Genomic DNA, 24,287 nt, shown 5'->3' on the forward strand with positions numbered 1-24,287 from the left:
CATATCATCATCTGATTATATCATCATATACATATATCGTACCCGGCCCTCCAGTGAGGGACTCGGTGAACAATGCAGTGGAGTGCGCATGATAACATACCCGGCCCGGGACTCGGTGAAAGACATATTGAGGCGTGCATGAGCAGAGTAGTGAGAAACTATATGCATATAAATCCGGACTCGATAGATAAGCATACTTACCGACACCTGAAGGCTCAGAAACAAGTTTCGGGTCAATCCGACTTAGTATAAGAAAGTTATGAGCGTTTGAAGTACAGAACCTTCTACGAATGTTTCAGAAACCATTTTTGGAAAATCAAAGCAACAATCATATCAAGTACCTTTCGGATATCGTTATGGATCAAATCAAATATAGCTTTTGGAATCATATGTACACCTCAAAATATATCAAAGACTCAATGGAATAATCGAACGTGCTAGCATTTGAAGATCAAAACTTTAGTCATATCAATTATCTTTCGAATGCCATTTGGAAACATATCAAACAGAACTTCGGACATCATAGATACGCATCAAAACCATATGAAACAACTTATGGAAGTCAAGAATATTAGCCATCCTAGTGGCTCTAAGAATAGGAGTTTCTTTGAAATCATACATATGCGTCATTTGCTCGTTTCATAAAGATCATGCCAAAAGAAAGAAAAGGGTAAGCCTTACATACCTGTCCCACGTCCAATTAGCTACGCTTATTCATCCAAACTTGCTAGTCTACATTCGAGAGAATTGACATAATCATTAGACTCATCGACATATACTTGTCTTAGTCTTTCAAATGAATTCGTTTATAATCTGCCGAAATATCGGCAGCATTTCCCCTATAAATACACCATCCCCGAGAATCTAACTCGGCCAATTTTATCAAGAACAATCCGAGAATTCAACTCGGCCAATTTATCAACGACAATATCAACAATCACATCTCCAACTTCAACAACTATTTCAAAATATATTCTAACATTAACAACCTTCGTCACACAATTCAACGGCATTTCATTTATATTCAATTCAATCACATATAATCAAGCCAATACCAATGATCTCATATTCAAGTGTTAATCTGAGATCATTCTAACATGATTCAAGAATACTTCGAACCATTCACATAATGTTCCAAACAACCCAATCAACATTTTACTTCGCCCGAAACCTTCCAAATTCAACAAGAACAATAACAACACATTTCCTTCTTTCAAATTTAATTACAACAACCCAACTTACAATCTTCCAAACACATGTCTCACCTTCAAATTCATGAATTATTTATAACCTACACATTAGCAACTCTATTCTTATAATTATAAGGAACCATACTAATATCACATTAACTTCTTCCATAATCCACAAACGATTACAACTTCATTTCAAACCATTAAATCTTCATTTAACATCATAGAATCCACAACACAACAACAATCAATATGCTAAATAAAATCAATTCATCACATCTCACCAATTCAACCCCTATTTGGCCATATCCCTACACACACATATTTCATGAATTTCATCCATTTCTACACTCAACAACATGCATAAACCATCCATAACATATGAAAGCGGGTTAAACCTTACCTTTTCCACTTAGCTCTTCAACTTGGCTAGAGTTGTGCCTTGCAAGAATGAATGATTTGCTTGCTCCAACTACCACTCCACGTTATAGAGGACCTTCCATGGACTTGTTCGGCCAAGACCATGGCCGAATGGCCTCTTCCCTTTTTCTTCAAGTTTCTTGAATCTTCTAAGGGTGAAGATGAAGAATATAATAAATTTGTCATCTTTATCTACTTATATAATACACCCATGTGGGCCAAGGCCCACCATGTTACACGGCCACATGGCCCATTTGGTCAAGAAATATTAACTTTCCAAAATTCCATTTTTGACCCCAAATTTTCCTTAATATTTTCATGAGCCACCTCGTGAATTTCCCTTTTTACCCTTATCCTTTCTTAATATTTCCACATCGAAAATTTTCATAAACAACTTGTGTATTAAGCAAGATCAAAATATAGCTTTGCCCTTAACTTCTCACAATTATCTTTGATTATCCGAACGTACAAAATACGGGCTATAACATCCTCCCCCCCCCCCCCCTTTAGAACATTCTTCCTCGAATGTTCAACTAATCTTATGGGGTCTTGTAGCACTTCGGGAGAGTCCCTTTTATAGTTGTCCTTTTCTTCGTACTCAGTCCTTATCTTTCACCCTATTTTCTTTATAATCGAACTCCGCGGTCTTCACATGAGTCCTCATTCCGTGTCATGGGTTCTCTAATCCACTGCGCCAACTCATTATCCTTGTCCTTCCCAAGTTATCTCTTCTCTATTATTGTTTCGTTACCACACCTTAGCAGAAGTCATGTCTTTGGTACGCAATCTTTACTTGATGATCAAATATGGCCACAGGCTGTTCCTTGCTCTTATTATATCTACAGTGTTGCAGCCTCGCTTACCATGCTATAATTATCCATCGGTCTTTGGTGTTCTCTTTTCTTCGCTCCCTGTTTCTTTATGTCTTTATCACTATCCCTTTTTAATCTTTCATTCCAAATATATATCCAAAAACGTATGTACATAATTTTTCTTTACCATTTATCACCCTTCACAGTCCAGTTACCCTTATGGTAACTTATGATCCGAGTTCTCTTAACTTCTTGGTTCGCAAAATTTTTGAGTTCTTACTACAACTTTTTCTTTACTTCCTTCCTCGCGTTTCTCGACACAAGTATACTTGTTTTTGATTTCTTTGTATTGACGCTCATTTCATCCATCGTTATTTCTTGTTGGCTTTCCGGTGTGGATTCCTTACAAATATGATCGAGCATCGCTTCACATCGATGATTCATATAATTTCATAACGTATATTCTCATGTTCCGTATAATTAATGGTTCATGAACTATTTTCTAGTATCCGATGAACTCTTTTATTTCATTCATAGGCACTGCGTTCTTCTTTTCCTTCAAAAATTACAGATTACCGATTGTTGATACTTTCATTATAGTAGTCGTTGTCATCCGAAATATCCTTTGAGTCTTATCATTCTCTCCATTATCCTTTGTGCACTTGGCTTGTAGCCATTTTCTTGCTCTTTTTATTACTCTTTACAACATGTCGCTGCGTACTTAGATACTGCGCAATTTTTGCTCGATACGGGGAATTCAAATCATGGCATATCATAATTCATGTTGGCATGAAGTATTTTCTTAAGGTGTGTTCCATCCTTTCCCTTCATGTCGGCCTCACGGTACACTTATTGTCAATTCGTTTCTACTTTTTTCATGTATCCTTTTGATGTGCCGACATGTTTCGAACTCTGGTCCCGAGCTAATAAATTTTCCTCCACTGGAGTCTGAGAGTGTTGCGATTCCTTTAGAGTTTGATATAATATAGCCTCCCCCCCCCCCCCCCCCCCCCCCATTTTTAAGGGGCTCCTTATACGTCAACAGCCTCCGAGTACCTTCGTCTACGGTAATTATCTGCCGCCCTTCACTTTCTTCTTAAAGCCGAGTTCCATTATCGTATAGTCTGGCCTGTCTATCTTCTTGCTATTTACACTCTCGTATTTAACTAGAATATGTATAAGGATATCCAATTCTGATGCCCTCTTTTTCGTCTTTTCTTCCTGACTTTACTCATAACATACCTAAACTCCTTCTTCCGACTCTGCGCATAACATATCAAAAACTTCTTATCATGAGTTTTCCTTTCATTTTCTGTCGATATCATCATTCTTGTCAACATTCCCATATCTCTCCATCCACTATTAGTCCTTTCACTCATTTAGCTCACTTACTGGTAATTCCTTTTAACTATGAGTTTGCGTTGCAGCTATGCGTCCATGTTTTCCGAGTGTTCCGCTACTTTTGCTCTTAGCACAAAATTCTTACAGTTTACACTCTCCCTATCCCCGCTCATCTAACCTTTAACTATACTTATGACACTATGGCCGAGTAGTCTTCCACGCACATTCTTTATATTTCATTCCATTTTCCTCTGAGATCCAATCTCCCAGACCTCACATGAATCCTCATTCCACACCATTAATTTCTTAATCGACCGTGTCGACCCACTATCCTTGTTCTTCTTTCAATGCGTAATCGGGTTCCTATTATTTTACTCCCAAACGTTCTCTTCTTCCTTCGACTAACCCATTGGTATACTTTTCCTACTTTCATCCTTAACCTTCCTTAGGTTCCCTCCTCCTTAAACACCTTTCTTCTCTTGTTATTTGTGGCATCGGCTCTGAAGTTCGTGAAATTTTACCTTAAACGCGCAAATCCGTCTTATTCTCAAGTCATCCCTTTCAGGAAAGCATTTCCATGTCCGAGGCAACCACATTAATATATCTGCACGTTTTATTCCTTTATATACCTTTCAAGGGCCTAAATCTCCTAGCATCGTCGCAAGGCCTAATCATTATTTTCTTGCTTCACATCCCTCGTCATAGTCACTATTCCTTTAGCCCCACTTATTGAAATTGGTTCTCGGACCTCACACATTCCTCTTTTGTTCTATATTACCACACTATATTCTTTTCACGCGCCTATTTTGAGTCCTTACCCAAATAGTCTCATGCTTTGCTGGTAGTTTCTCTCAGGAGCTTCACTCACTGAGGTCTCTTACCTTTTACCTTCTACCCACACTTTGATCTCTTTATTTTCCATCTACTCACTTACTTTCTTTTCCAAATGTCATTGTATTAGAGCTTTCCAATCTTAACCTGTAGTGAAAATAATAACAGCTTATCTTATAACACTTGCACCATTTATTTTTGCTGTCACTCGAACTTCGGTACCCTTACTTGATTAATGCCTGCTTTACCGTAGCGCCGATTACTGGGACTCACATGTCCACTGATACAATCACATATGAGATATCATACGCATTTATATATATATATATATATATATATATATATATATAATTACTATCAACTAGCCCACAAAATACTTCCAAACGCTATTCAAGCCTATCCTAATTCCAGCGCTGGGAGGCACTTTCTGTCTCTTCACCAGTCTAGTTTGCCTCGTCCTATGTGGCCTCTCATGGTCTCCAACCATCCCGTATACTCTAGTTTCCCTTAGGCCACTCTAGCTTCTCATTTGTCTCTTATGTCTGGGTTTATAGAATTTCTTGCACACTTCCCAGGGGGGTCACCCATCCTAAGATTTCTCCCACCTTAGCACGCTTAACCTCGAAACTTCGATAGAATCCGGTGCCTTACTGCTGATATAATCGCGTCCACTTTCTCGCATGACCTTTATTACATGATCTGGAGCAAGTCGAAGTCTTACAGATTCCGAGACATTCTCGTAACACGTCTTTCCCTTTACAATTACTATTTTACCCTTCTCAATCCTCAATATTCACCTTTCACTTATGTGTATAACTACCTTTCGTCCCAGATTCCCAGATTCTCGATGGTATCGAATATACCTTCATCGCCGTTACTTATGCATACTCGATTATCAGCCAGTTCGGACTTTCAGTCACCATCCTTATATAATAATCTACAGCAAAACTGATCATCGACTCTCCCTGAATCGCCCAATAGACCCTGCTCCTACTAAACCTCGAATGCTATCCATCTTAATCCTTTGGCTGCTAATTGTCTTTCTCACAATCATTTTTCACGCCATGCCCAAATCTGTAGCTCCCCTAAAATATCACATCGCACTTATCGTCTGTTTACGATATTTCCTTTCCACGCTTCTTCCTGTTAGGCGTACCTAGTTAAATGACCTGATTTTGAAAAATTCTAACAGAATCTCCTTTAAAATCCTTACTCTTCAAAATTTGTACGCCGCAAACATCGACAATACCTCACAGAACATACGGCTATATGACACATTCCAGCCATCCGAAGCTTCTAGTTTCAGGTAACAGAACAAATATATCAATACTTACTCCTGTGACTTTCCATATCGCCTCTCACTTCTTCCGTCGTATGTAAGGCTTATATGAGGAATTTCATTTCCTATGACTTGGCTCTATTGCACGATCTACGACAGAAAGAAGGTCAACAATCCCGAGATGCCCCGTAGCCGCCTGTTTATAAATGTGGCCGGCTTCACACCATAAACAGGACTCTACCGGACACGAATTTGCAGACGACCCCCAGGACAACCTGCTCTGATACCACTTTGTCACACCCTAACCTTGCTAGGGTGTGATGGTGTGACGACCCAACTAGGGCCGTGACGAGTACCCGATACTTGTACCGAGCACCTCTTATCTCGTATCGTATTCTTATTGCTAAGTGGGCCGTATGAACATCACCGTATTTTTTTTTTCTGCTTAACATTGACATTAGTAGCATAATTATAAACATAGGCTAGCAAACTTCGCTAGCACATTACACAGCGACGAGGACCATCAAAAGTACAAAACATCTAACTGTACATATCTGTCTACGAGCCTCTAAACATAGTACAGATATACATAGGAAGGGCCGAGTACTGCCGTGCCCGAACATATATACACAAAATAGTACCAAGAAACTGAGGCTCCGGAACAACTGGAGCGCTGCTACAATACTGCTGATGAAGCTCCTAGAAGTCAAGTCTGTCTACCTGCTGACCTGCGCGGCATGGAACGCAGCGTCCACAAGAAGGGACGTCAGTACGAATAGTGTACCGAGTATGTAAGGCATGGAAGATAATACAAACAGAAACATAAGGTATGATTAACAATATCATGGGATCATAGGACATATAGTGATACAAGAAAGTAACCTGTACATAGGAATACCCTTTTCAGGCCGGATACCATGCATGCTTGTCTTTTCCTTTAAAAAGAACATTTCTTTTTCATAGACATAGAAAATAGAACTTATATCATGTCATGCCTTATCATATCATATCATATCGTATCATATCATATGAGATCATGTCATATCATATCGTGTCATATCATATCGTGTCATATCATATCAGGTCATAGCATAGCACCGAACAATGTCGGCTCGCCCACATAGCACCGAAATACCTCGGCTCGCCCATATATCCCGCGTCCGGGATGATAAGCCAGCTGACCAGGTGGCAATGAAACATGTTTCCCTTCCCATCCCCCATGTATCCCTTCCCCCACCCCATGTACATATTCATATCTCATATACATGTGTCATATAAGCATGCAGGAGAGTCCAAAGAAAACCATGTATCCATCGGAGTGACGTAAGGTCGGTGACCTCCGATTACATTATGCTATAACCGTGACCACTTTGTCTCACCTTGAAGGAACTAGTATCATAAGGCGAGACTATCAATGAAGAGTGTCCTTATGAGAAAACATAAAGTAGGGTCATAAGGCATCGTTTCATATACTTGGAACCTCTAAAGTAGTCATTACCCATAATAGAGTTGAGATATCAAGAAATAATTTAACATTGTCATATTGTCATATTCATAGTAGGAACATATCGTCAACATATCTATCATAGAAATTTGAGACTTTACGACTTGGGGATCATGCCTTTGGAATCTTTAGAAGATAGTGTCATAACCAAGGAATAGAATTAAAAATCAAGAACTAGTTTGATACTTTCGTATTCACATTGGTCCTTAGCTTAAGACTCTTAGTCATGGAATCATTCTTGTCCTACTTATCATAGATGTATTATGTTCCTTAGCATCATCGTTATCAAGGTCATCATAGACATATTTCCATTAGAATGGTACGGTACTTATCGCTTGATAATCGGGACAAGGATCAAAAGTTTCCTTTGAATTCTGCTTCAAAATAAGTCAAACGGAACAATAAGGAAAATCCGGGAACAATGGGTCCACCTCGGGCCGAATGACGTAGCGTGCACAATTTACATATATTACATGTCATGGCGTTACTTGTGAGGGTTTTAAGGTAGTCGGGTCCTATTTATGCAAGTTCTAGAGGTTTAGGAAGTTTTTCCAACATTTCACACAATTTTTAATTCAATTCTTCTGAATGAAAAAGGGGTAACTTTAGGTGTGGATTCCGGAAAATAGAGTTGTCCCCGAGGTTCATATCCAACACATTACGTCTAAGACATGCCATAGAAGGAAGAGTAAAGCCTTACATACCTCTTTCCGCTCCTTATGCTATTCCAAATTCAAGTTGCAAATCCGCCAAAATCTACAAATTGTTCACATTTACCAAACTTTGATTAGAGCATTTAGAAGTGGAATCTTAAAGTAGCATTTGTCTACCGAAATTTCGGCAGCACTTCTCCTATAAATACACCATCTCCAAAACTTCAACTTGGCCAATTTTAATCAACCACAATCCGGGAATTCAACCCGGCCAAACTATCAACAACAATGCCAACAATCGTACTAACAATTTCAATAACCAACTCAAGATACATTCTAACACTTCAATTAACATACTACTTCCTTCAAGACTTTCCAACTCCAATAAAACAATAACCACCTAATAATTTACGCACCAACAACATCATACTAACAACATTACATTCCATACATGCAAGAACATCATATTACATTTACATAATCTTTCAAAACAAGCCTCCAACTACTAAAACTTCACTAAGTTCATTAAGCTTTTATTTGCAACATAAAATCCACAACACAACAACCAAAATACTAAATAAAACTTGCTCACCATTCCTTCACAATTCAACACATATACACGGCCAACACCAACACACTAAATTCATGGTTTCCATGCATTTTTAACTATGGAATTCACAACACAACAACAATCAAGCTACTACATGAATTCAATCCAATTTTTCCATACACATGACCCATTCGACCATCACAACATCATCAATAGTTTTCATGAATTTCATCATTTTTCACATACTACAACATACACAAACATCCACAACATATAAAAGAGGATAAATTCTTACCTTTTCTCTTTGACTTCCCACTTAGTTATGCCTTGTAACTTGCAAGAACATGAAGTTTTCTTGCTCCAAAGACCACTTCACTTTACTAGGAGCCCTTCAATTCGTAGGAAATAATTTTTGAAGAGAATTTTTCCCAAGGTTGTTGTTGATGTAGCTATGGCCGAATGGCCTATGGGTTTTCTCCTTTCTTTTCTCTTCTTCCTAGTGTTGAAGTCTCTAGAAAGAAATGTGAATAAGATGACTAATTTGTCATCTTTTAAACTTACTTACTTAATTCCCATAAGGGCTTGGCCCATTAAGAAGGGAGAGGGACGGCCAACCCTTGGCCCAATGATCAAGCCCACTAGTTTTTTGTCCTACAATTCATGAATAATTATTTTCCAAATTCCAAATTTACCCTTCGCCTTCCTCCATATTTCCACGAGTCATATTGCGAATTTCCCTTTATGCCCTTGACCTTTCCTAATATTCCCACTTCAAAATTTTTATAAACAACTTGTACACCAAACAAGATCAAAATTATAGTCTTGCTCTTAATCTCCCGCAATTACCTTAAATTATCCGAATGCGAAAAATGCGGGATATAACAGATGGGCACCCGACCCCATATTCGGAACCGAGCGAACCCGCTAACCCTTATTACATACACAATCTCTTTGAACTCTTAAATCAATTAAGAATGACATACATAACAAAGCTTTCAGAAACTTTCTTTTTCATCGTTCTCAAATCAAACAAAATATGTACTCATATAGAATTTATATCATAACACAGAATGACACATCGACTGATGGAGTCGTTTACAAAACCGACATCCTATACCCACGACTCTGTCTGCAAAGTCTCTAACATCAATAAGAAATCTTAGCTCATATACTCTGACTCGGCAACACTCCAGGGCAAATGGAGCTTGCCAACTCCGCTAGAACATCTTCTGTAATGACTTCTACTCATCTGGGTGTACCTGCGCGCCATGAAAAGTAGTCCCTGAAGAAAGGGGGTCAGTACGGAAAATGTACTGAGCATGTAAGGCAAGAATCACAGTAAAAGAATCATAACTGATATAGGGGGTGCAGAACATATACAATATCCAGAATATCAAAACTCTTGCCTTTAGAACATCGATCATGTATATCATTATCACATAGCGTACCCGACCCGTTATGGGACTCGGTAGATAAAATCATGTCATCATACTTTCATATCATCATGCATGCATATACATATACATATATATATACCGTACCCGACCCTCTAGTGAGGGACTCGGTGAATGAAATCATGTCGTACCCGGCCCGTTAAGGGACTCGGTGGATAGAATCATGCATGTGAACATCATATATCATATACATACCGTACCCGGCCCTCTAGTGAGGGACTCGGTGAATCAAATCATCATATGCCCTCCTGGCGACCATAACATATCATCATCTCATTATATCATCATATACATATACCGTACCCGGCCCTCTAGTGAGGGACTCGGTGAACAATGCCGTGGAGTGCGCACGATAACATACTCGGCCCGGGACTCGGTGAAAGACATATTGAGGCGTGCACGAGCAGAGTAGTGAGAAACTATATGCATATAAATCAAGACTCGATAGATAAGCATGCTTACCGACACCGGAAGGCTCAGAAACAAGTTTCGGGTCAATCCGACTTAGTATAAGAAAGTTATGATCGTTTGAAGTACAGAACCTTCTACGAATGTTTCAGAAGCCAGTTTTGGAAAATCAAAGCAACAATCATATCAAGTACCTTTCGGATATCGTTATGGATCAAATCAAATATAGCTTTTGGAATCATATGTACACCTCAAAATATATCAAAGACTCAATGGAATAATCGAACGTGCTAGCATTTGAAGATCAAAACTTTAGTCATAACAATTATCTTTCGAATGCCATTCGGAAACATATCAAACAGAACTTCGGACATCATAGATACGCATCAAAAACATATGAAACAGCTTATGGAAGTCAAGAATATTAGCCATCCTAGTGGCTCTAAGAATAGGAGTTTCTTTGAAATCATACATATGCGTCATTTGCTCGTTTCATAAAGATCATGCCAAAAGAAAGAAAAGGGTAAGCCTTACATACCCGTCCCACGTCCAATTAGCTACGCTTATTCATCCAAACTTGCTAGTCTACATTCGAGAGAATTGACATAATCATTAGACTCATCGACATATACTTGTCTTAGTCTTTCAAATGAATTCATTTATAATTTGCCGAAATTTCGGCAGCATTTCCCCTGTAAATACACCATCCCCGAGAATCTAACTCGGCCAATTTTATCAACAACAATCCGAGAATTCAACTCGGCCAAATTAGCAACGACAATATCAGCAATCACATCTCCAACTTCAACAACTATTTCAAAATATATTCTAACATTAACAACCTTCGTCACACAATTCAACGGCATTTCATTTATATTCAATTCAATCACATATAATCAAGCCAATACCAATGATCTCATATTCAAGTGTTAATCTGAGATCATTCTAACATGATTCAAGAATACTTCGAACCATTCACATAATGTTCCAAACAACCCAATCAACATTTTACTTCGCCCGAAACCTTCCAAATTAAACAAGAACAATAACAACACATTTCCTTCTTTCAAATTTAATTACAACAACCCAACTTACAATCTTCCAAACACATGTCTCACCTTCAAATTCATGAATTATATTTATAACCTACACATTAGCAACTCTATTCTTATAATTATAAGGAACCATACTAATATCACATTAACTTCTTCCGTAATCCACAAACGATTACAACTTCATTTCAAACCATTAAATCTTCATTTAACATCATAGAATCCACAACACAACAACAATCAAAATGCTAAATAAAATCAATTCATCACATCTAACCAATTCAACCCCTATTCGGCCACAACCCTACACACACATATTTCATGAATTTCATCCATTTCTACACTCAACAACATGCATAAACCATCCATAACATATGAAAGAGGGTTAAACCTTACCTTTTCCACTTAGCTCTTTAACTTGGCTAGAGTTGTGCCTTGCAAGAATGAATGATTTTCTTGCTCCAACTACCACTCCACGTTATAGAGGACCTTCCAATTGGTAGAAAAGCAAGAACAAAATATTTTTTTTGGATCAATTTTGCATGGACTTGTTCGGCCAAGATCATGGCCGAATGGCCTCTTCCCTTTTTCTTCAAGTTTCTTGAATCTTCTAAGGGTGAAGATGAAGAATATAATAAATTTGTCATCTTTATCTACTTATATAATACACCCATGTGGGCCAAGGCCCACCATGTTACACGGCCACATGGCCCATTTGTTCAAGAAATATTAACTTTCCAAAATTCCATTTTTAACCCCAAATTTTCCTTAATATTTTCATGAGCCACCTCGTGAATTTCCCTTTTTACCCATAGCCTTTCTTAATATTTCCACATCAAAAATTTTCGTAAACAACTTGTGTATTATGCAAGATCAAAATATAGCTTTGCCCTTAACTTCTCACAATTATCTTAGATTATCCGAACGTACAAAATACGGCTATAACATCCTCCCCACCCCCCACCCCTTTAGAACATTCTTCCTCGAATGTTCAACTGATCTTATGGGGTCTTGTAGCACTTCGGGAGAGTCCCTTTTATAGTTGTCCTTTTCTTCGTACACATTCCTTATATTTCACCCTATTTTCTTTGTAATCGAACTCCGCGGTCTGTACATGAGTCCTCATTCCGTGTCATGGGTTCTCTAATCCACTGCGCCAACTCATTATCCTTGTCCTTCCCAGGTTATCTCTTCTCTATTATTGTTTCGTTACCACACCTTAACAGAAGTCATGTCTTCGGTACGCAATCTTTACTTGATGATCCAATATGGCCAGAGGCTATTCCTTGCTCTCATTTTATCTAGAGTGTTGCAGCCTCGCTTACCATGCTATAATTATCCATCGGTCTTTGGTGTTCTCTTTTCTTCGCTCCCTGTTTCTTTATGTCTTTGTCACTATCCCTTTTTAATCTTTCATCCCAAATATTTATCCAAAAACGTATGTACATAATGTTTCTTTACCATTTATCACCCTTCACAGTCCAGTTACCCTTATGGTAACTTATGATCCGAGTTCTCTTAACTTCTTGGTTCGCAAAATTTTTGAGTTCTTACTACAACTTTTTCTTTACTTCCTTCCTCGCGTTTCTCGACACAAGTATACCTGTCTTTGATTTCATTGTATTGACGCTCATTTCATCCATCGTTATTTCTTGTTGGCTTTCCGGTGTGGGTTCCTTACAAATATGATCGAGCATCGCTTCACATCGATGATTCATATAATTTCATAACGTATATTCTCATGTTCCGTATAATTAATGGTTCATGAACTATTTTCTAGTATCCGATGAACTCTTTTATTTCATTCATAGGCACTGCATTCTTCTTTTCCTTCAAAAATTTCAGATTACCGATTGTTGATACTTTCATTATAGTAGTCGTTGTCATCCGAAATATCCTTTGAGTCTTATCATTCTCTCCATTATCCTGTGTGCACTTGGCTTGTAGCCATTTTCTTGCTCTTTTTATTACTCTTTACAACATGTCGCTGCGTATGTAGATACTGCGCAATTTTTGCTCGATACGGGGAATTCAAATCATGGCATATCATAATTCATGTTGGCATGAAGTATTTTCTGAAGGTGTCTTCAATCCTTTCCCTTCATGTCGGCCTCACGGTACACTTATTGTCAATTCGTTTCTACTTCTTTCATGTATCCTTTTGATGTACCGACATGTTTCGAACTCTGGTCCCGAGCTAATAAATTTTCCTCCACTGGAGTCTGAGAGTGTTGCGATTCCTTTAGAGTTTGATATAATATAGCCTCCCCCCCCCCCCCCCCCCGGTTTTTAAGGGGCTCCTTATACGTCAACTGCCTCCGAATACCTTCGTCTACGGTAATTATCTGCCGCCCTTCACTTTCTTCTTAAAGCCGAGTTCCATTTTCGTATAGTCTGGCCTGTCTATCTTCTTGCTATTTACACTCTCGTATTTAACTAGAATATGTATAAGGATATCCAATTCCGATGCCCTCTTTTTCGTCTTTTCTTCTTGACTTTACTCATAACATACCTAAACTCCTTCTTCCGACTCTGCGCATAACATATCGAAAACTTCTTATCATGAGTTTTCCTTTCATTTTCTGTCGATATCATCATTCTAGTCAACATTCCCATATCTCTCCATCCACTATTAGTCCTTTCACTCATTTAGCTCACTTACTGGTAATTCCTTTTAACTATGAGCTTGCGTTGCAGCTATGCGTCCATGTTTTCCGAGTGTTCCGCTACTTTTGCTCTTAGCACAAAATTCTTACAGTTTACACTCTCTCTATCCCCGCTCATCGAACCTTTAACTATACTTATGACACTATGGCCGAGTAGTCTTCCACGCACATTCTTTATATTTCATTCCATTTTCCTCTGAGATCCAATCTCCCAGACCTCACATGAATCCTCATTCCACACCATTAATTTCTCAATCGACCGTGTCGACCCACTATCCTTGTTCTTCTTTCAATGCGTAATCGGGTTCCTATTATTTTACTCCCAAACGTTCTCTTCTTCCTTCGACTAACCCATTGGTATACTTTTCCTACTTTCATCCTTAACCTTCCTTAGGTTCCTTCCTCCTTAAACACCTTTCTTCTCATGTTATTTGTGGCATCAACTCTGAAGTTCGTGAAATTTTACCTTAAACGCGCAAATCCGTCTTATTCTCAAGTCATCCTATTCAGGAAAGCATTTCCATGTCCGAGGCAACCACATTAATCTAGCTGCACGTTTTATTCCTTTATATACCTTTGAAGGGCCTAAATCTCCTAGCATCGTCGCAAGGCCTAATCATTCTTTTCTTGCTTCACATCCCTCGTCATAGTCACTATTCCTTTAGCCCCACTTATTGAAATTGGTTCTCGGACCTCAGACATTCCTCTTTTATTCTATATTACCACACTTTGAGTCCTTACCCAAATAGTCTCATGCTTTGCTGGTAGTTTCTCTCGGGAGCTTCACTCACTGAGGTCTCTTACCTTTTACCTTCTTCCGACACTTTGATCTCTTTATTTTCCATCTACTCACTTACTTTCTTTTCCAAATGTCGTTGTATTGGAGCTTTCCAATCTTAACCTGTAGTGAAAATAATAAGAGCTTATCTTATAACACTTGTACCATTTATTTTTGCTGTCACTCGAACTTCGGTACCCTTACTTGATTAATGTCTTCTTTACCGTAGCGCCGGTTACTGGGACTCACATGTCCACTGATACAATCACATATGAGATATCATACGCATTCACATATATATATATATATATATATATATATATATATATATATATATATATATATATATATATATATATATATATATATATATATATATAATTACTATCAACTAGCCCACAAAATACTTCCAAACGCTATTCAAGCCTATCCTAATTCCAGAGCTGGGAGGCACTTTCTGTCTCTTCACCAGTCTAGTCTGCCTCATCCTATGTGGCCTCTTATGGTCTCCAACCATCCCATATACTCTAGTTTCCCTTAGGCCACTCTAGCTTCTCATTTTCTCTTATGTCTGGGTTTATAGAATTTCTTGCACACTTCCCAGGGGGGTCACCCATCCTAAGATTTCTCCCACCTTAGCACGCTTAACCTCGAAACTTCGATAGAATCCGGTGCCTTACTGCTGATATAATCGCGTCCACTTTCTCGCATGACCTTTATTACATGATCTGGAGCAAGTCGAAGTCTTACAGATTCCGAGACATTCTCGTAACACGTCTTTCCCTTTACAATTACTACTTTACCTTTCTCAATCCTCAATATTCACCTTTCACTATGTGTATAACTACCTTTCGTCCCAGATTCCCAGATTCTCGATGGTATCGAATATATCTTCATCGCCGTTACTTATGCATACTCGATTATCAGCCAGTTCGGACTTTCAGTCACCATCCTTATATAATAATCTACAGCAAAACTGATCATCGACTCTCCCTGAATCGCCCAATAGACCCTGCTCCTACTAAACCTCGAATGCTATCCATCTTAATCCTTTGGGCTGCTAATTGTCTTTCTCACAATCATTTTTCACGCCATGCCCAAATCTGTAGCTCCCCTAAAATATCACATTGCACTTATCGTCTGTTTACGATATTTCCTTTCCACGCTTCTTCCTGTTAGGCGTACCTAGTTAAATGACCTGATTTTGAAAAATTCTAACAGAATCTCCTTCAAAATCTGTACGCAGCAAACATCGACAATACCTCACAGAACATAAGGCTATATGACACATTCCAGCCATCCGAAGCTTCTAGTTTCAGGTAACAGAACAAATATATCAATACTTACTCATGTGACTTTCCATATCGCCTCACTTCTTCCGTCGTATGTAAGGCTTATATGAGGAATTTAATTTCCTATGACTTGGCTCTATTGCACGATCTAAGACATAAAGAAGGTCAACAATCCCGAGATGCCCTGTAGCCGCTTGTTTATAAATGTGGTCGGCTTCACATCATAAATAGGACTCTACCGGACACGAATTTGCAGACGACCCCCAGGACAACCTGCTCTGATACCACTTTGTCACACCCTAACCTTGCTAGGGTGTGATGGGCACCCGACCCCATATTCGGAATCGAGCGAACCCGCTAACTCTTATTACATACACAATCTCTTTGAACTCTTAAATCAATTAAGAATGACATACATAACAAAGCTTTCAGAAACTTTCTTTTTCATCGTTCTCAAATCAAACAAAATCTGTACTCATATAGAATTTATATCATAACACAGAATGACACATTGGCTGATGGAGCCGCTTACAAAACCGACATCCTATACCCACGACTCTGTCTGCAAAGTCTCTAACATCAATCAGAAATCTTAGCACATATACTCTGACTTGGCAACACTCCAGGGCAAATGGAGCTTGCCAACTCCGCTGGAACATCTTCTGTGATGACTTCTACTCATCTGGGTGTACCTGCGCGGCATGAAACGCAGCCCTTGAAGAAAGGGGGTCAGTACGGAAAATGTACTGAGCATGTAAGGCAAGAATCACAGTAAAAGAATCATAACTGATATAAGGGGTGCAGAACATATACAATATCCAAAATATCAAAACTCTTGCCTTTAGAACATCGATCATGCATATCATTATCACATAGCGTACTCGGCCCGTTATGGGACTCGGTAGATAAAATCATGTCATCTTACTTTCATATCATCATGCATGCATATACATATACATATATATATACCATACCCGGCCCTCTAGTGAGGGACTCGGTGAATGAAATCATGTCGTACCCAGCCCGTTAAGGGACTCGGTGGATAGAATCATGCATGTGAACATCATATATCATATACATACCGTACCCGGCCCTCTAGTGAGGGACTCGGTGAATCAAATCATCATATGCCCTCCTGGCCACCATAACATATCATCATCTCATTATATCATCGTATACATATACCGTACCCGACCCTCTAGTGAGGGACTCGGTGAACAATGCAGTGGAGTGCGCACGATAACATACCCGGCCCGGGACTCGGTGAAAGACATATTGAGGCGTTCACGAGCAGAGTAATGAGAAACTATATGCATATAAATCAAGACTCGATAGATAAGCATACTTACCGACACCTGAAGGCTCAGAAACAAGTTTCGGGTCAATCCGACTTAGTATAAGAAAGTTATGAGCGTTTGAAGTACAGAACCTTCTACGAATGTTTCAGAAGCCATTTTTGGAAAATCAAAGCAACAATCATATCAAGTACCTTTCGGATATCGTTATGGATCAAATCAAATATAGCTTTTGGAATCATATGTACACCTCAAAATATATCAAAGACTCAATGGAATAATCGAACGTGCTAGCATTTGAAGATCAAAACTTTAGTCATATCAATTATCTTTCGAATGCCATTCGGAAACATATCAAACAGAACTTCCGACATCATAGATACGCATCAAAACCATATGAAACAGCTTATGGAAGTCAAGAATATTAGCCATCCTAGTGGCTCTAAGAATAGGAGTTTCTTTGAAATCATACATATGCGTCATTTGCTCGTTTCATAAAGATCATGCCAAAAGAAAGAAAAGGGTAAGCCTTACATACCTGTCCCACGTCCAATTAGCTACGCTTATTCATCCAAACTTGCTAGTCTACATTGGAGAGAATTGACATAATCATTAGACTCATCGACATATACTTGTCTTTGTCTTTCAAATGAATTCGTTTATAATCTACCAAAATTTCGGCAGCATTTCCCCTGTAAATACACCATCCCCGAGAATCTAACTCGGCCAATTTTATCAACAACGATCCGAGAATTCAACTCGGCCAAATTATCAACGACAATATCAACAATCACATCTCCAACTTCAACAACTATTTCAAAATATATTCTAACATTAACAACCTTCGTCGCACAATTCAATGGCATTTCATTTATATTCAATTCAATCACATATAATCAAGCCAATACCAATGATCTCATATTCAAGTGTTAATCTGAGATCATTCTAACATGATTCAAGAATACTTCGAACCATTCACATAATGTTCCAAAAAACCCAATCAACATTTTACTTCGCCCGAAACCTTCCAAATTCAACAAGAACAATAACAACACATTTCCTTCTTTCAAATTTAATTACAACAACCCAACTTACAATCTTCCAAACACATGTCTCACCTTCAAATTCATGAATTATATTTATAACCTACACATTAGCAACTCTATTCTTATAATTATAAGGAACCATACTAATATCACATTAACTTCTTCCATAATCCACAAACGATTACAACTTCATTTCAAACCATTAAATCTTCATTTAACATCATAGAATCCACAACACAACAACAATCAAAATGCTAAATAAAATCAATTCATCACATCTCACCAATTCCACCCCTATTCCACTTAGCTCTTCAACTTGGCTAGAGTTGTGCCTTGCATGAATGAATGATTTGCTTGCTCCAACTACCACTCCACGTTATAGAGGACCTTCCAATTGGTAGAAAAGCTAGAAGAATATATTTTTTTGGATCGATTTTGCATGGACTTGTTCGGCCAAGACCATGGCCGAATGGCCTCTTCCCTTTTTCTTCAAGTTTCTTGCATCTTCTAAGGGTGAAGATGAAGAATATAATAAATTTGTCATCTTTATCTACTTATATAATACACCCATGTGGGCCAAGGCCCACCATGTTACACGGCCACATGGCCCTTTGTTCAAGAAATATTAATTTCCAAAATTCCATTTTTAACCCCAAATTTTCCTTAATATTTTCATGAGTCACCTCGTGAATTTCCCTTTTTACCCTTAGCCTTTCTTAATATTTCCACATCAAAAATGTTCATAAACAACCTGTGTATTAAGCAAGATCAAAATATAGCTTTGCCCTTGACTTCTCACAATTATCTTGGATTATCCGAACGTACAAAATACGGGCTATAACATCCTCCCCCCCCCCCCCCCCCCCCTTTAGAACATTCTTCCTCGAATGTTCATCTGATCTTATGGGGTCTTGTAGCACTTCGGGAGAGTCCCTTTTATAGTTGTCCTTTTCTTCGTACTCAGTCCTTATCTTTCACCCTATTTTCTTTATAATCGAACTCCGCAGTGTTTACATGAGTCCTCATTCCGTGTCATAGGTTCTCTAATCCACTGCGCCAACTCATTATCCTTGTCCTTCCCAGGTTATCTCTTCTCTGTTATTGTTTCGTTACCACACCTTAACAGAAGTCATGTCTTCGGTACGCAATCTTTACTTGATGATCCAATATGGCCACAGGCTGTTCCTTGCTCTCATTTTATCTACAGTGTTGCAGCCTCACTTAGCATGCTATAATTATCCATTGGTGGTTGCTATAGATTGTTTGGTGTGCTGGAGTATCGTGGGATTTGCTGTAGTTGTTGCTATACTATGTATATACGAAAATAAAGAAGTGTATTCAAGTATCGGTATAGGAATGTATATTGGGCTGTTTTGGAGGTGATTTAAGAATGGATGTGATTCTATTTGGATATGTATTTATTGATATTGTTGTTGGTATGATGATTGATATTTTGGCTAAGTTGGAATCACGAGGATTATTGTGTTTTAGGGAAGATGATGACCGAATATCGCTAGACTTCTAAATAATTACGGATCAGTTTGAAAAAGTATCCTAATTTAATTATTGGCATATTTGGTATTATTTGTAGATTGGTGAAGCCCAAGACCTAAGTTATGGTTAACTTGAGAAGAGACAAGGTATGTAAAGTTAACCCTTCTTTCTTTTTGGCATGATCTTTATGAAACGAACAGACGATGTGTATATGGTTCCAAAGGAATTCCTATTCTTAGAGCCACTAGGATGGCTAATGTTCTTGATTCCCAGAACTTACTTTATTATGTTTTGATACGTACATATGGTTCCAGAGTTCTATTTTGATATAGTTCACAGTGACATTCGAAAGGTATTTGATATGACTATTGTCTTGATTTGCAATTGATGGTTCATTTTGATTATTCCATTGAGTCTCAGATATGATTTAAATTGCATATAGTTGCTCACTACTCTGCTCGTGCGTGCCTCAATATGTCTTTCACTGAGTCCCGGGCCAGGACACGTTTTCGTGCACAGTTTCACTGCATTGTTCACCGAGTCCCTCACTAGAGGGCCGGGACATGTTATATATATGATATATGATATTGATATGCATGATTTTCATTTCATAAGGCAAGTGTATTGATGTTTTAAAAGTCATACTTGTTTCTGGTAATCTCTATTTCAGTTATGATCCTCTTTACTGTATTTCATGTTTTATATACTCAGTACATATTCCGTACTGACCCCCTTTCTTCGGGGGGCTGCGTTTCATGCCCGCAGGTACAGATAGTCGGTTTGGTGACCCTTCAGCATAGGATTTCTACTCAGCTATTTTGGAGAGCTCCGTTGTTCCGGAGTCTAGACTTTTGATTCAGATCTTATGATGTATATGTAGATGTTTATCCAGGGGTACGGCGGGGCCCTGTCCCGTCATATTTCGCTATCGATACTCTTAGAGGTCTGTAGACATATGTGTGGGTTGTGTATAAGTTCTGCTCAGCTGTGTCTATACGATGTGCTATGATATGATGTTCGTCTGTAGTGGCAGCCTTGTCGGCTTGCATATGACATTGATATGTAGTGGCAGCCTTGTCGGCTTGCATATGACATTGATATGTAGTGGCAGCCTTGTCGGCTTGCGTATCATTTCATGATTTGATTTGTTTTGACTCCGTAGGAGACAGTTTATCTGCATATACACATACATGACAACGTTTTGAATCTTAGAGTTCTCTTGCAAGTTTCCATATTGTTCTTCGGTTTAGTTTGACTATATCTAACAGGTACGTATACGGGTGCCCAGGTCAGACCCTAGTCATGGCCCACGGGGTTGGGGCGTGACACCTCTCTTGCCAAATCTCATCACCCCTTTCACTGGCGATACTTTCAAAAATACCCAATCATCAACCTGGATTTCCAAGTCTCGTCGGTGATTGTCCGCATAAGACTTTTGGTGACTTTGGGCTGTCAATAATCGATCTCGGATCGCCTTAACCTTTTCTACCGCCTGCTGAATCAATTCGGGGCCTATTAATTATGCTTCTCCTGTTTCAAACCATCCGATTGGGGATCTACACTTCCTTCCATATAAAGCTTCATAAGGAGCCATTTGAATGCTAGAATGGTAACTATTATTGTATGCAAATTCGATTAGCAGTAAATGATCATCCCAACTACAACCGAAATCCAGCACACATGCTCGTAGCATATCTTCCAAGGTCTGAATAGTGCGCTCGGCTTGCCCGTCGGTCTGCGGATGAAATGCCGTGCTAAGTTTCACTTGAGTGCCTAGACCTTCTTGAAAGGACTTCCAAAACTTGGCTGTAAACTGTGCTCCTCTATCTGTAATAATAGATAATGGTATACCATGGAGTCGCACAATTTCCTTGAGATACAACCTCGCATAATCTTCGGCTGAGTATGTAGTTCTAACTGGAAGAAAATGGGCTGCTTTCGTCAATCTATCCACAATCACCCATATAGAGTCATACCTGCCACGGGAACGAGGTAATCCCACGATAAAATCCATGTTGATCACTTCCCATTTCCAGGTGGGTGTCTCAATTGCTTGCAATAAGCCTCCTGGCTTCTGATGTTCAACCTTTACTTGTTGGCAATTTGGATATTGTGCTACAAATTCTGCTATGTCTCTCTTCATGCCATCCCACCAGTATATCATCTTAAGATCACAATACATCTTAGTTGCACCTGGGTGAATAGAATTTCGAGAGCAATGTGCTTCTTCTAGAATTCGTCGGCGCAATTCCGCCACATTCAGCACATATAACCTACCTCGGTATCTAAGAATCCCATCCACCGAAACTTCAAACGGAGACTTTTCTTTCCCATGAGATGCGTCTCTATAACGACACAACTGAGGATCTTCATACTGCCATTCCTTTACTTCCGTATCCAAGGACGAGGTTGTGGGATCATTGATACTAATCCCTGCATCACTCGAATCAATTACACGCACTCCCAGATTAACTAATCGGTGAATTTCTTGAACCATCTCTTTCCTTTCTGGAGGGATTTCATATAAACTGCCCATCGATCGTCGGCTAAGTGCATCGGCTACTACATTTGCTTTCCCGGGGTGGTACAAAATGTCCACGTCATAATCTTTCAGCAATTCTAACCACCGCCTCTGCCGTAGGTTCAACTCCTTTTGGTTGAAAATATATTGAAGACTTTTGTGATCTGTATAGATATCAACGTGGACACCATACAAATAATGTCTCCACATTTTAAAGGCATGAATGACCGCAGCCAATTCGAGCTCATGAGTTGGATAATTACTTTCATGTTTCTTTAGTTGTCTTGAAGCATATGCAATAACTTTACCATGCTGCATCAATACACATCCTAATCCCACACCGGAAGCATCGCAATACACAACATAGCCATCTGGTCCTTCTGGAAGTGTTAAAACTGGAGCTGAGGTCAACCTATTTTTCAACTCTTGGATACTGTGCTCACAAGCATCATTCCATTGAAATTTAGCCAACTTCTAGGTTAACTTCATCAGTGGGGCTCAAATAGATGAGAAGCCCTCTACGAATATTCTATAATAACCTGCCAAAGCCAGAAAACTACGAACTTCTATAGGCGTCGTAGGCCTTGGCCAAGTCTTCACAGCATCAATCTTCAGAGTGTCGACTCGAATGCCATCATCTGAAATAATATGGCCCAGAAATGTTACAGAACTCAGCCAGAACTCACACTTTGAAAATTTCGCATATAATTCCCGGGCTCGAAGAATTCCAAGCACAATTCTCAAATGATCTGCATGTTCTGATTCCGTGCGAGAATACACCAGAATATCATCAATAAATACTATCACAAATAAATCCAAGAGGCGCCTGAATACATTATTCATCAGATTCATAAACACGGTCGGAGCATTACTCAACCCGAATGACATCACCCGAAATTCATAGTGGCCATATCTCGTTCTGAAGGCTGTTTTAGGAATATCCGCTTCTGTAACTCTCACTTGATGATAACCCGACCTCAAATCTATTTTGGAAAACCACTTGGCACCTTGCAACTGGTCAAACAAGTCATCAATTCTTGGAAGAGGATATTTGTTCTTTATCGTCACCTTGTTCAATTGCCTATAGTCAATAGACATTCGTAGAGAACCGTCTTTCTTTCTCACGAACAAAATCGGTGCTCCCCACGGTGATGAACTGGGTCTAATGAATCCCTTCTAGTGCAAGTCTTTCAACTGCACCTTTAGCTCTTTCAATTCTGCCAGAGCCATTCGATAGGGAGGAATAGAAATAGGCTTGGTGTCCGGCAATACATCAATAGCGAAGTCAATCTCTCTTTCTGGAGGAAGTCCTGGAAGTTCGTCGGGAAACACATCTGGGAATTCATTCACTACCGGAACTGACTGGAAAGTTGGCGGCTTTGCCTCGGTGTCATGAACCCGAACTAAGTGATAAATATAACCCTTGGCTATCATCTTCCTTGCCTTAAGATAGGAAATAAACCTACCCTTTGGCGATGCTGCATTACCTTTCCATTCAAGCACGGGCTCTCCCGGAAATTGAAATCGAACAACTTTCGCTCGGCAATTAACATTTGCATAACACGAGGCCAACCAATCCATACTCATGATTACATCGAAATCTACCATTTTTAGCTCAATCAAATCAGCTTTTGTCTGACGATCACATATCACAATGACACAATTTCTGTACACTTGTCATGCTATCACGGGATCACCAAC

The 24,287-nt window shown here is 39.1% G+C and overlaps 1 long non-coding RNA gene across 1 annotated transcript in view; it reads left to right on the forward strand.

Moving 5' to 3' along the window:
- Positions 1–21,233, forward strand: part of LOC132633866 (uncharacterized) — a 44,204-nt gene extending 22,971 nt beyond the window's left edge. The window contains exons 5-6 of the long non-coding RNA XR_009579888.1: positions 20,163–20,211; positions 20,831–21,233. This is a non-coding gene — a long non-coding RNA (uncharacterized LOC132633866). The remainder of the gene's footprint in view (positions 1–20,162; positions 20,212–20,830) is intronic.
- The last annotated feature ends 3,054 nt before the right edge of the window (positions 21,234–24,287 follow it).

Source organism: Lycium barbarum, chromosome 3 (assembly GCF_019175385.1).
Source record: "Lycium barbarum isolate Lr01 chromosome 3, ASM1917538v2, whole genome shotgun sequence".
In the NCBI taxonomy this organism is placed as follows: domain Eukaryota; kingdom Viridiplantae; phylum Streptophyta; class Magnoliopsida; order Solanales; family Solanaceae; genus Lycium; species Lycium barbarum.